The sequence below is a fragment of the Amblyomma americanum genome, chromosome 4 (assembly GCF_052857255.1).
Source record: "Amblyomma americanum isolate KBUSLIRL-KWMA chromosome 4, ASM5285725v1, whole genome shotgun sequence".
In the NCBI taxonomy this organism is placed as follows: Eukaryota; Metazoa; Arthropoda; class Arachnida; order Ixodida; family Ixodidae; genus Amblyomma; species Amblyomma americanum.
In genome coordinates, this window is record NC_135500.1 from 32,252,738 (window position 1) to 32,267,451 (window position 14,714).

Below are 14,714 nucleotides of genomic sequence, written 5' to 3' on the forward strand. Positions count from 1 at the left end.
AGCTTCGCATAAAATTCGGCGACAAGCCGTAGCAAAGCATGTGGATGGTGACAGAAGGGGGGGGGGGGAAGTGAAGTTTTTTGCATAGATCAAATACTGGCTTTCATAAACTGTTCTTTCTATTATATAATTTCCGCTAAACAGTGTCTTTACGCGTGATCGTGGCTGCTGTCACTATAAGAGCAGCGTTTCACGTTCCTCCTACGTTTGTGACCAGCCAACAGCTTAATGGACACCGCTAGTATAGAGAGTCGCCCTACTGGCTGCCTCCGGCAAAGGATACGACTTGTAATTTGTAAAGACAAGTCAGAAATACTCGGTTTTACCGCATCAATATGACAAAACAGATGCTTCAAACACTCGGGCTGTAACCGTTGCTTGAATAGACTGCTTTTTCCTGGCGTACCTTTGAAGCACTTTGCTGATATAGACATATTCTGCGAGAGTACCAACAGAGTAGTATTATTATTACGATAGCATTAAAGCGGTCGTCACACCGAAACCCCTCCGCCGAACGTCAGGATATTCCTTGATTCCGAAATAGAACCCACGATGGCCCATCCCCAGAAGTTGTATATAACGTCAGTAACATGGCGCTAGCGACATTCATAAGCTGCTTTGTTACACCAAAACCCCTTCACCGTATATCCGGAAATTCCCCGATTCCGAAATAGTGTGACGAAGAAGACGAACTGTGCAGTGGCGCGAGCAGGAGCGCTCGCGTTAGGCTACCGGCCATTAAATCATCTCATTGCCATCGATCATAGCGTCTCTTTTTTCGGCTGGCCGCCACGTAACATTTGGTGGAGGTGCTGGGTGCAATCGACATCCTGGTCCGGGGAGCTTCGGCGTCCTGCGTCAGCCGTGGTCGTCAGCCGTGAGTTCTTGGCGTGCGTCGCTCGGCCGTGCCCCAGCCTTTCAGACCCGAACCGACCTCGCCGTTGTTCCTCCCCCCCCCCCCCGCCCCGTCCCCCGCCCCGACCACTCAACACGACGAACTGAACCCGACGCAAGGACCTGACCTATCGACCCCACCGACCCGAGATGGCGCTTACACCTGAAGACTCCGATCCCCTGCCCAGGCCGTTCGGCGCGTCCTGGGAACTCGACCGTCAGCTCTTGGCGACCTGCGGCCCGGAAGCTTCAAGGCCAGGAATCATTCAGCCATCTTATTCATCGTGGCGGCCAGCACCTCACCCCTTTCTCGTTCCTGTCCAACCATCCTCTTAAGCCAGTAACCACTTCGCGCGTCTCTTTGTCACCGATCGAGACGATCGCTCGGTGGCCCCGGGTAGTGTGACGAAGAACTGTGCAGTGGCGCGGGCAGGAGCGCTCGCGCTAGGCTACCGGCCATTAAATCATCTCATTGCCATCGATCATAGCGTCTCTTTTTTCGGCTGGCCGCCACGTAACATTTGGTGGAGGTGCGGGGTACCATCGACATCCTGGTCCGGGGAGCTTCGGCGTCCTGCGTCAGCCGTGGTCGTCAGCCGTGAGTTCTTGGCGTGCGTCGCTCGGCCGTGCCCCAGCCGTTCAGACCCGAACCGACCTCGCCGTTGTTCCTCCCCCCCCCCCCCCCCCCGCCCCGTCCCCCGCCCCGACCACTCAACACGACGAACTGAACCCGACGCAAGGACCTGACCTATCGACCCCACCGACCCGAGATGGCGCTTACACCTGAAGACTCCGATCCCCTGCCCAGGCCGTTCGGCGCGTCCTGGGAACTCGACCGTCAGCTCATGGCGACCTGCGGCCCGGAAGCTTCAAGGCCAGGAATCATTCAGCCATCTTATTCATCGTGGCGGCCAGCACCTCACCCCTTTCTCGTTCCTGTCCAACCATCCTCTTAAGCCAGTAACCACTTCGCGCGTCTCTTTGTCACCGATCGAGACGATCGCTCGGTGGCCCCGGGTAGTGTGACGAAGAAGACGAACTGTGCAGTGGCGCGGGCAGGAGCGCTCGCGCTAGGCTACCGGCCATTAAATCATCTCATTGCCATCGATCATAGCGTCTCTTTTTTCGGCCGGCTGGTCACAATATGACCAAAGTTGGCCCACCGCCCGAATGTAGGACTCCAAAATTTAAGATGGCCGGCAAGACCGGGCTAGTCCGGATTTTGGATGGAAAGTTGTATAAAACAGCAGTGCGGTGGCGCTAGGAGCAGTCACAAGCTGCTCTGTCACACCAAAACTCCCCCACTGGATGTCAAGAAATTGCCTGATTTCAAAATAGCACCCAAGTTGGACCACATCAAAAAAATTTTTTTAAACGTCTTTATTTCTGCATAAAATAGGCCTAGCCTTGCGGCAGAAATGAGGGGCTTCATGGGGGTGGGGGTGGGGGAGGGGGAGGAGGGCCGGTCTCCACTTCTTCTTCGAAGTGGGGTGGTCCTGTGGTCGGCTTTGCGAAGAAACGGCCAGGCCCTTCTTCTTCCTTGAAGTATAGGAGAAAAGCCCGCCACAGCCGGAGTGCGTCCGATGATCCGATGTGTAATGGTGGATCGACCCATTCCTGCAAGGTGCCAGGTCGGTGCCCGCCCAGGGACTGAAGTGCTCGCTCCCGCACCACGTCAAAAGCAGGGCAGCGCCGCAAAAGGTGTTCGGCCGTGCCTCTGGCCGGGCATGTCGGGCATTGAGGGGTCGGGTATGAGTGCGGGTTGATGAGGTTGAGCTTTGCTGGTGACAGAAGCTGGCCAGTCTGGGCGCGGCGGAGGAGTACCGCCTCTACCCTTCGGAAAGTTCTAGGTGGGCGGCGGTATAATTGCTCAGGGTTCGCCACGTGCTGGAGGATGCGGCGGCGATAGCATTGTGCGCGATGCCATGTCTCGGCCCTATCCATAGGAGGTGACGACGGATGTGTAACGTCATCACGGGCCCAAGAAGCGGAAACGGGTGTGCATCCAGGCAAAGGTGCGGAAAGAGCTGCAGCGCGCGCTGCCTGGTGTGCCTTTTCGTTTCCAGTGATTCCTTCGTGTGCAGGAATCCATCTAATAACAATAGTGTAGCCCTCCTCTCGCAGCCGTCGGGCTTCCGTTCGAATTGCGCTGAGAACGGCATAGTCTGCTCCCCCCGCGCGGCATGCGGCGTACGCTGCTTGTGAATCAGTGTAAACATGGTAGGTGCATGGAGCCGGATCCTGTCGATCTACTATTCGAGTAATGGCAAGGCGTATGGCAATGAGCTCGAGATTAGTGACAGTGTGTTCCTCGGAGAGCCGTTCAACTATTGTGGTATCTGACTCAGAGTCGTGACAAGCTATTGCGGCGCCAAGTTGAAACTGAGCGGCGTCTGTAAGTTTCCCAAAATTTAAGGAGAAAAAATGTATACTAGATCACCTTTTGGAGGAAAAAGTTGCATATCACGGCAGCGCGGTGGCATGCGTATCATTTCCTGCTCAACATAGCGCTATCGTCACTACGCGCCGCCAGGGCGCATGCGCTGGTACTGGCGCGGCAGGCATGTGTGCACCTGGCGCCATCTTATGCCCCTGGGTGATCTGCGCATGTGCTGTGGCAGCGTGCTGTGCACGCTAAATGGGGGCGGTGGCATAGAACTATGCTAAAATGAGGAGGAACGCCAGAGCACGAGGAACGTAGCAATCAGAAAGGGGCAGCCGCAAAGGGCTCCACTGCTGACGAAAAAAATAAGCATCCTGACATGTTCGAGGTACCTCGCATTATCTTCTCAACTGCTGAAACCCCACATGAGGGTATGCAGAACATGCACTGCATTTTTCTTCGAATAGTGGGAGCTTACTGAAAGCGAAACGATGTCGAGCATGTGGGTAACAGTAAAGCATCCACTCCATTTCCCTAAGGTATGGCGTATCGGCAGCTGCGGAGAGGCTGTGGAGTCCCAGAGAGCAGACCAATGCTGACGCGGCCAGGTCTCGACTCCGGGAGAAGCTATGCAGGATGCTGAGGTGCGGAACGTTGCGTACATTGAGGAGCGATGTCATAAGGTGCTTGTTTTCCTGGCGGTCAGCTTGAAATTCCGAAAACCCCTGACTAAGCAGCCTAGACTGGGCAGAAAAGATAAAGGTCCGTCCCGCATATGTCCCTGCGCTAAGCAGTCTTGCCTTTAAACAAGCATTCTTTCCATTTTGTTTACTTCTTTCTCGTGCGCCTGCTCCCTCAGATTTTTTACTTCGTTCTTAACGACATAATGGGCAAAAGAACGTTTTAATCTGGAGTTGGGAAACTCAAACTCTCGGAGGGGCACGCATTCAGCCTCCAAGGAGTAATTTTAAACCAGCTGCAGCTGGTTTAAAATTACAATGGGCTGTCGTGGTCATTACAGCGACCCTTCGCGACGCTCGTGGAAACCAGAGTGTGCGAGAGCTGCAGAAAAAGAAAATTAAGGTTAATGATAACTTTACTGTTACTGGATAATCATGGTTTTTGATGTGGCAGAGAGAACCACTTTTCGAGAGTATACTCGCCACGCAGAGACACTGGTGCGTCAGTCTTCAGCATTGGTTTCAGTGTCAAAGGAAGCTGTCCCTGGATGCAGAGTTGCCAGCATTTAGGTATTTCTATTGGAATATAACATAGCCTAGTCTAGGACTGACCGTCTGCCGGAATGGCATAAAATGTGTTTTAAAAATTCTCAGGCCATCATATGATGCGATGTGACAAATCTACTTAAGCAGTATGGGATGTATAACATTTCGCTTTACAGTGATCACCTTCCCATACATTTCGAATTTGATTTCGCCGTGGGCATCTGGTGGGTGGAGAGTGTGGGTGCAGATGGGCCTGCCCGTGATTAGCAGAGCTTCTGGAGAGTGGAAACACGTATGTGGGTGACGCATTTTTACTGGCGGGTGCCCGGAAGTGCGCCCTCTGAATGGTGCCCCGAAAGAGGAATCTTCCGGGCCTGGAGGGTGCCACGATCCAACAGAATCACTGGGGGTTGGAGCCCTTGGCCATACACACATATAATAGCTTTTTGTCCGTATGAAGGCTATACTTTTAACACAGTAAAACTCGCATGTCGCACGTACAGAGCAGTACAGCATGCGTACAGCCTTTAGAGGCTGCGAAAGCTGGTGGCTCTCCAATATCGATAAGAACTGGGCCTAATAATTAGAGAAGTTTTCCAGTGTCGAATGCCCTTATCAAAAGAAGAAATGTCTAAACATAGCTCAAGAAATAGTCGTAACGCGGCCATTAGACGGATAAAGTTATCCTCAACATCATTATATTTACAAGATCTGCAGCTACAAACTCGTCGTATAATGGAGTAAATACTCATTGGTATCCACCCAAGCGCTGCCGTACGGCTGCACAGGAAAGCTATACAGCTTTCTCAGAAACTCTGCAGTGAAAGAAAATTTTGTCGTGGTCTGGAGTTCGAACCCGGGACCAGCGCTTGACTGAAGCAGTCGCTCTATCAACTTAGTTCAAGTTAGATGGCATAAGTTTACCCGTTGTCAAAAATGGGACGAAAAATTAATTCAGAACAAGGTCCTCCAACAGTAAAATAGAAACTATCGTGCACACTGTCGATTTCAGAATGCCTGGAAAACTAGAACATGAATATTCCTTCCACTTTTTTTTCTGAAAAGAGAGCACATCAAAAGTCCCTCCACTCAACTGCTATTGGATACGAAAAATAAAAGCAATCATAAAATTAATGGCTGCGGAAAAATCATGTTTCAGACGACGCCACTTTTACATGGGGATTACATCGTAGTGCGCCGTCATAACAGAGGATCGCATGATACAGTATAAAGTGTCACATGACAGCGTCACCACCTTTTGCTTTTGCTTGTTAATATTAGAAATGACAAAGCTTCACGACAACTTCGCGACACTTCAGATTTTGAGAAACAGGCCGTTCTTTTGAGTAGCACCAGTAAGCTCCTCACGGACACCATAGAAGCACTGTACTAACTGGCATAATAAGGTGCTACTCTGTAACCCCGGAGCTATGCCCTTTTCCGGGACACGAAGTGCCTCCCCTCTTCCCGTCATGATGTGGGTCGTTTCTTTCATGTTTTTTTTCTAAAATTGAGCTGATTTTCTAATATAACAACATTATCTCGGTGAGATCTCATCGTTACTAAACGGCTAGACTTTAAGACTAGCAAATTAACAGCTGCAACACCTATCTCAGCGATTCTCCGCTTTTGCGCCACAAATAATTGTACGCCTTTTGTCTGACACCAACGGCGGATAAGGCTGATAACGGACGCCCTCACACGTGGCGGGTGATCCAGTGTTCCAACAAAACGCCGTTTAAAAAACGTTTGGAATTTAGAAAGACTGCACATGAATCGCCTTCTTGGTCATGTTTCCTTTCGTGACTCCTTTATAAGGCACATTGATTTTGCTAGATTTGCTCAGGGCGCGCGCTCCCTCCTGATCAGTTCTCTTTGTACTGCGTTTGTTTACACTGAGCCCTTTGAAAAGTCAGTACTCAGTACTGTGCTCTGCACTGAGACAAGCATTCTCACATTTGCACTAGATCATTCATTTCCACTAGAAAATCTCATGCCCCACTGGTTCCTGACTGCCTTACGGGTCCCATTTGACTGGAGCTATGCTCGCAAATCGCACGAAAGTGAGGAAAAAAGGCGTTTCATAGCCACCTGCAACATACTGAAAAAAAAAAATAGCAGACTGTTTAGCCTAGCTAAGCAAGGAATATAGTGCAGTAGCAGTAGTTACGGTGGGCACTAAAGGTCTTTACGTGCTAAAGACATTTGACCTAAAGGCCTTTACCTTAAAGGACTTTACACGAAAGGCTTTTACCATGAAGGCCTTCACCCAGATGTAGCCTTCACTCAGGTGAAGGCCCGCCAGGGGTACACACCTGGCAGGTTGCCCACAACTGGGTGGGGGCTGGGGGGTGGGCCGCCTGCCACAAAGGAGGCTTCCCGAAAACGGAAAATGCGCCTAGTAGTGCTCCCGCACAAAAAAAAAGCTCAAGAAGCAAGCGCAACTTGGGCTAGACACTACCACAGCGTTACACCGTGTGCTCTCCGCACTCCCCTGATGGCGCCTGTGGGCACAATATTACCTACCGTAAGTATGCGCGTTGCTGATCGTTTAATGCGATGGTAGCATTAGGAGGACCATGAAGTTGGCGTCATTGGCCTTTCTCAAGCCTCCATAAGCCAACCATGGCAGCTGGTGTTTCGGGGTGATTTGCCCCTCTATACTTGTCACCTGCCAACCGTACACTCTTCCCCTCTCCCTCTACACTTGTAGGAAAGAGGAGGAAGACGCGGAAAGAGGAATGACTCGGCAAAAATGAAAATGACTAAGGAAAATGACTCTGACAACAGCAGGCCTACATGCAAAATAGACAGCCTCTGTAGAAGAACTCTGTGCAAAAATGAGGCTGCGCCGATATTCCCATTGCGTAGGTAGTGGTATGAGGACTCGCCGCAATCAAACAATAGAGACTTTTAGAATAGAGTGACCCAATCGGTTAGGTGACTAGTGGGAAGCAGGGCGCCAGTGCGCAGGCGCAGGAGAAAAACACCCCTCGGGTTATTGTGCGTATGCGCACCCTCACTCCGTTATTCTCCTATCCTTCAAACCGATTGGGTCACCCTGTTATAAAAGTCCCTAAATGACACATTTTGCGTAGCTGCGTATTCGGAATTGGATTGAAATTTTAACTGCAATGGATCGACGAATGAAAGAAGAATGCTGTCACATTTCCTCCGCGTCAATACAATTGGTCGTACCTAATTTTTTTCCTTGCCATAGTGGGTAGGCCTAGTGGGTAGGGCGCCCGTCTCGGCTGCGGGAGATGGTCGGTTCGAAACTCACCACCGTACACCCACCGGTAAAAATGGGTACAAGCGTCCCCCGGCCTGGCGCCCGGCTTTCTTTAGGGGCTTTCTCTTGGGAGAAGCTCCGTAAACCCCGCTGCGCCCCTCGCGGGCGAAGCCCTAGTTTCGGGCAACCTCAGAGCCTGCTAAAGGTGGTGTCATGGCCAACGTGGATCGTTCTTCATCACCTGCAGCAGAAGTCATAAAATTCTGGATTCTGTGATTGTGTTCGCGTGTGCATGCTCAGCACCTGGAAGGGCTGAAGGTGCTAGCAAAATGTTTCTGCACTATTTCGTGCAAATGTTCTGCTTTTTTTTTCTCGTGCAGGCGAGGCCTCCAAGTCCCACTCCTCAGTGGACCGGGATTTTGTGATTGTGACCACATGGCTTGAAGAAATTTCGCGAGGTCCACATGGTTGCCCCGCATCTGTGGACTTCCATTTACGCGCGAATTATTACCGACTGCCCAAAAATCTTCGACGTTATATGGATCTTCAAAGTTCAGTATACTACTTAACAAACCCTCTGATTCTTGTCATTGTACCTCGAATGCTTCTTTCTTTGTGCTGCATTTTACCGTGCAAAGCCCTCGTTCTTTTATCCCGCGATGACTGGATTGCAAACGCGTTCAAAGGAATAATGGTTTGCGGCAGGGTCAACGCCTTCACATTTTTCTCTTACTGTGCGAAGTGATGGACACGGAGGCGAAATAATTGTCTTGCTTATGCGTACTGTAATATAGATCACGAATTGTTTTACTAGTAAATAAAAGTGTTCATGTTATAACGCCTCTTTATTTCTTACATCTTAGAGATAAGGAACAGTGGAGACCTTGTTATGCTGGATACATCGTGCTACTCCCTGCTTCGTTCGTACGTGTTCTGGTCGTCTCTGTTTGGAAGATTCATCGGTGACTCTGCTAGAAAAATACCATGCATACGTATTCAGGAAAAAGACCAGTTTATTGCATTGAGATACAAGGATCACGCTTCTAGCGCACGCAGAATGGCTTGCGCTGCTACCAGTAATCCTGGAAATAAAAGGAAAGGAGGCCCGAAGAGCATGGTATCAAAGGCTCTGGAAAAATCATTTATTTTCAAGATTGCTGCGTGCCGATGATTCAGGTTGGACAACGCAGCTGGGTGAGCTGCTGTAGCACAACTAAGACATCCATAAAGTGCTTAACGGAGCTGTCCTCCTGTGAACTGATCAGTCAAATCTGACGTAATCAGTGCACTCCTCTTGCAAGAGGACTCTTGCACTCCACTCAAATTCCTCGTCCAGCTCTTCCACGATGACCTCACAATGCGTCGAGCCTGCAAAGAGAGGCATGATGTCATGATGAACCTGAATATGGCCGTCTGTCACATATAATAATGAGTCTAAAATAAAATTATGAAGGAAAGAGGTGTGAATAAGACAGCGTGGATTAACCGAAGAATAAAGAAGATGAAGAAGAAGCATTCGGTGAGGAGGAGAGATATGATTAGTGGAGAAGCATTCGGTGAGAGGGAGAGAGATGATTGGTGGAGAAGAGAAGGAGAAGACGGCGACAAGGCTTACGCCAAGGCTATAAAAGGGTGAGGGAGAGCGAGGCACAGGAGGGAAGAACAGAGAAGTGGAGTCTCTGGCGGGTCAGGGACGTTTCGGCTGGAAGAGAGCGACGCCGGATACTGCTCCGGTGAGCTCGCGTTCCACAGCTTCGCATCGCGGGCTTCCTGCCGTGCTTGAGCCCGTTCCGGGGAGTCAACGGAGGACGCTACCACCTGCTACGGTCAGGGGTGTCTCCAGCGCTGTTGCCACCCATCCGAGTGGTGCCTCCAACGCCAACAACACCGGCATCAACTCTACGGGCGCTTGGACCGGGAGCTTACACGACGCTGCCAGCGACGCCGCCAGCGACGCCAGTCCAAGCACGCCGAACGCCGCATGGACGCCGGCTACTGGACTCATACAACGCCGCAGCCGCACGGAACCAACTGTGAGCACGAACACCGACGACTATCAGAATAACAGTAGAACACTAGTAGGAGACGCGGGTAGCAGTGTTCCCAGCTCGTGTGTATTTATAGTCTGTGTTTTGTGTTAGTTTTGTGTTCTAGTGTGTGTGTCAAGTAGGGCATATTAAACGTGCGACTGTGTGGGTACACCTGTCGCCTAGTCCATTCTTTCGGTCCGAGTGTTCTCCGGGGAGATCCGTGACGCCGTCACAAGACAAAAACAGAAATGATTAAATCACACTGAATTTTATGAGGCACTGTCGATCTGAAGACACTCGACACACATTTTACATGGCAATTTGTAACAACTAACAACGCATTTTTTGCACAAAGTGAAATTTAATTTGCCTTGTACCAAATTGGTGATATTTAGTTTAATGCGCTGTTTTGCACCTCTAGTAAAGATATTCAATGTGAAAAAAAACAAAGTAATGTGATATTGAAAGCAAATTAAAGTATTATTTTGTTTTATTGCCATAATTACGTATCTCTAAATTGAGAGCGCTATTTTATTCAGGTAAAGATGCGCAGGTTGTAGCATCTCCTCCATATGGCCGCCAAAACAACAGTTTTGAACAAAGCTAGTTTTTTTGGATGGTGTTAAAAATAAATACCCTGGACGGAAAAACTCAGAACACATTTGTTTGTTTTTTAATCCAACAATTTATGTTAGTTGCTTTCAATGCATGTAATACAGATTCGAAACTGACTTGAAAACCACACAAAACACCTGTCTGACAGTGCAGAGTGATAATAATAGTAATAATAATTGGTTTTTGGTGGAAAGGAAATGGCGCAGTATCTGTCTCATATTTCGGCGGACACCTGAACCGGGCCGTAAGGGAAGGGATAAAGGAGGGCGTGAAAGAAGAAACGAAGAAAGAGGTGCCCTAGTGGAGGGCTCCGGAATAATTTCTACCAACTGAGGATGTTTAACGTGCACTGACATTGCGCAGCACACGGGCGCCTTATCGTTTTGCCTCCATAAAAACGCAGCCGCCGCGGTCGGGTTCGAACCCGAGAACTCCGGATCAGTAGCAGAGCGCCCTAACCACTGAGCCACCACGGCGGATGCCTTTTTTTCATTCAGAGATAACTTGGCAAAAGCTTTAACCATAAATTGTGTATTTTATATTGCAACTGCAAATGTGTTAGCCAAAGAGAAACAGCACGGAAGTAGTACAGATATCTTTACTGGCAGGTCTGTAGTGGAACACAAAGCAGTTCCGATTCCTATCCTGCATAAGCTGTACATGACAAACGATTACTAAATGAATCGGATGTCAGGTCACATAAATTAAAACCCTCTGTTCGACAAAGCAGTGAATGTTTGGTGAATTCATTGCACCAAATACGAAAAATAAAGTTCTTACCATTCGGGCAGATCTGCACTGCGCACGACATCAAGCCAGATATTTGGCAATGAGAGTAGATACAAAGAAGTCGTCCTTGTGCTTTGTCTCGTTCTCTTTTTCTGCCAGAAAAAGTAAAGCCGCATGCAGTCAAAGCAACACTTACTCCCAAAATCGCTTTCATTTACGAACGTGCCTCAAGATAAAATATGTGTAGTACTTACAAATAAGATATCGCAGGCCAGGTTAGTGAACCGCGTCGGAGCTCTCATATATTGTCAGATGTGGGTTTTCACTTGCGCAGACTACAAACGGAGCCAGCTCGAGTGTTCATGCTCTTTCGTCGCGCTGGTTGTGCGGTTGGGCGCCGCCGTGCCAGACAAGACAAGGCTCATCCAGTCAAGATTGTGTCGTGTAGATGCATCGCGCTGTGAGGAGTGGCAGGGGAGACAAGTGTGGTGGTGGTGGTGAGGGGTGGTGGCTGCAGGGAGGAGAGCCATTATTTTATGCACAGCTTTTGTCTTCGCGAAAAAAAGATTCGAGCTGAAAGGTAGAGAAAGGAAGATCTTGGGGGGGCACCAACGGCGCAGCGCGTAGCTGCGCACGGGAGAAACAGCTAGGAGAAAGTTAGTAAAAAAGGCGCTTCGCGGGGAAGGGTGTTAGCGCGCTGCCTTGGACAGGGCACTTCTGGGAGATGAGTTGGAGAGATACGAGACTTCAAAAGAGACAGGGGACGGGGGCCGAAGCATGTGAAAGAGGTTTGGAATTCTTGGAGAATTAGTCATAATCAGATCAGAAGGCAAGGGTGCGGAAAACGCGGAAGCGTCAAAGTATTCTTGCACAGCCGCAGAAGAAGCATCATGTCCAGCGACCGAAAACTTTGAAGAGAAAAACGTGGAGCTTCGAGATGGACTTCGCCAAAACGGCTTCACACATTGGTGCATTATGTAGGGCCGTGTGCTAGTTCAAGGTGCCTTGAACTGATATAATGAAATAACAAAAACATAAAACAATATATAAAATATTATGCAAGCAAATTCGCACTTTCATAATATTACATACGGGAAATGTGGCAAACAAGCAAGGTAAACATGCGTCTAACACCATTTGTCAGTAGATTTATTCGCTGGTCGTCGAAGAATCCTCCAACTTTTTGTGGGTGTGGAAATTTCACGCAAAAAGCTAGAACAAACAAAATCATGTTGAATTGTGACTCGCAACTATCTCGGATGCTTTTTATCAATAAAGGCAATGTTCGAAAGCAAAAAAATTAATTTGTGAGCAAATAAGTAAAGACGTCAGCAAGAGCTATAGCCCTAAATGCAAATTACACAAGAGAAAAAAATTCACAAAAAACAACATTTTGAAACCTTACAATCTGCAGAAAAGGAAGGAAAACGCAAATCGGAAAACACAGCGGGAAGACGCGATAACAGGGAACGGCGTGCGAAAGCGTAGGAATCTCTTACCGCATGTTTGCGTACGCTTATGAATATAAGCGGCATAATATTTCGCGCGTGCGCAACTTACAATTGTAAATTACGAGGTCACTGCTTGGTTTCTGGACGTTGCTAAAATTGCGCACAAAGCTGGCTGTCAGCTTCGGTTTCATTTTGTTTTGTTTTTTCATAACCATGCTTCTATCTCCGACTCCGCAATAGGAAAATATTCGTTGTTTATCCAACTCGACCCATATACTGCAAAAGTGTTCGGTAAGAAAAAAGATGAATAAAACTTCAAACTTTGTTTTAGCATCTCCATTAAGCAGACACTCACTGCACAGTGTGGCAGTGAATTCTCTGGAGTGAAACAAAAAAGTGCTTTTTTAATTGAAAATTTATGAAATGAAAGTCATTTGAATTTTTTAGAAGGAAGCCCTCTCGGGCTGGTTTTCAGACACTCACGCAAGCAGAGCATGCAAAAAAGCTTTCAAATACATAAATTGCATACAAATAGGCGGGTTATTATGCCCATAAATCGGACAAAGGCAACAGCATGAGCTCTCTCTATGCACTTCTCAAAAAAGTATATTTTTTTATTAGCGGCTTCGCTTAACCATATATAGTTACACGAATCATTACAACTGGGTCATGCCAGCGCGCATTCGTTAATTACTAAATTTACGAGACCTTTTAAAAGGAATTTTATGGGTTAGTTGCAGCCGCTCCTAGTTGCCTAGTATTAACGATAGAATTCTATAGATCTGTAGTTGTCGGCTTGGATGGTGTCGTCGTCGGCCTTATGCGACAGAGCGGTTCCTCTGTGGTGGAATATGCACAATCCACTGACAACCATCGAAGTCGCCGTCACGGCGTTGCACAACAAAAATCAGCGAACGGACAGAACAAAAGTCGATGGCAGCAGCACACAGCGAGCGAATGCGTTTGGAAATTGTTGTGATCAGCGACGGAGCCTGCGGCAGACGTCGCCGCACCGCGCCTCGACGGCTTCGACACGCTCCTTCTTCAGTTTCTACTGTACGAGAGCTCCCTCTGGCCGGCGCGATCTGCTGACAGCTTCGGTTTCATTTAGATTTTTTTTCATAACCATGATTCTATCTCCGACTGCGCAGTCGGAAAATATTCGTTGTTTATCCAATTCGGCACATATACTGCGAAAGTGTTCGGTAAGAAAAAAAGATGAATAAAACTTCAAATTTTTGAACTCGCAGAATCCCAGCCCGGGAGCTCAAGCGAGTTTTAGCGCATTCAAAGATTATAAACTGTCGAGATGGTACTCGACAATGAAATCAATCTTCTACCCAGTATGATGGATGGTACAATGTTCACTCTGCCAGTACACTTTTTACACTGGATAAGGGGTGGCAAGACAGGGCCAATATAGCCAGGTTTTGAAAATGGCTTAGCCAATTCTGCAAAGAGTGGGAGAACTCTGGCTAACATGGCCCATGATAGCCATGACTTGATGATGGCAGAGCCAATATGAGATGCTCATTGGAAACTCTGGGCCTACTTAGGGCCGCGCTTTGCCAGTGGCTTTCTAATATTGGCCCGCTGTCATGAGCTACCTGGGTAATTATGCATGGCAGAGAAGAAAAAAATTAGACTGCACACTGAAGCTCCGCCTTAAGAATATATGAAGCGGTAGCGTTAATGGGTTAATGTCCATATATGCGGAATTAGTCACTCTCAACTTTACATCCATATGTCCCTGGGAGTCCTCGTACCAATCCTTGCGCAATGGTGCAGCGGTTAAGGGATGCCACGCTGCCCTGCGATGGCAGGTGCTGCCACTCATTGTTCTTGTGCGATCCAGGTTGCTCATCGCGATCAATCATTAATTTAACTGCCGCCTACTAGGGTGATAAATTTTCTCACAATCCGGCGGGTAGGTTGTTATGTCGCCACCGGGTCACCCGACCTAGGTAGCCCAACTAGGTTGTTTTCTGGAGGTGGCTGCATGGGCCACCAAACGCCTCCCTATTTATCGCTCATAACGCCGACAGCACAGACACCGGACTTTCTGCGTAACGGGGCCTTTAGCGCTGTCGCGTTAAAATTGGAAGGTTCTCAGAAAGATTCGGTATGTGGTTCCGCCACAAGGCGGAAAAGTTC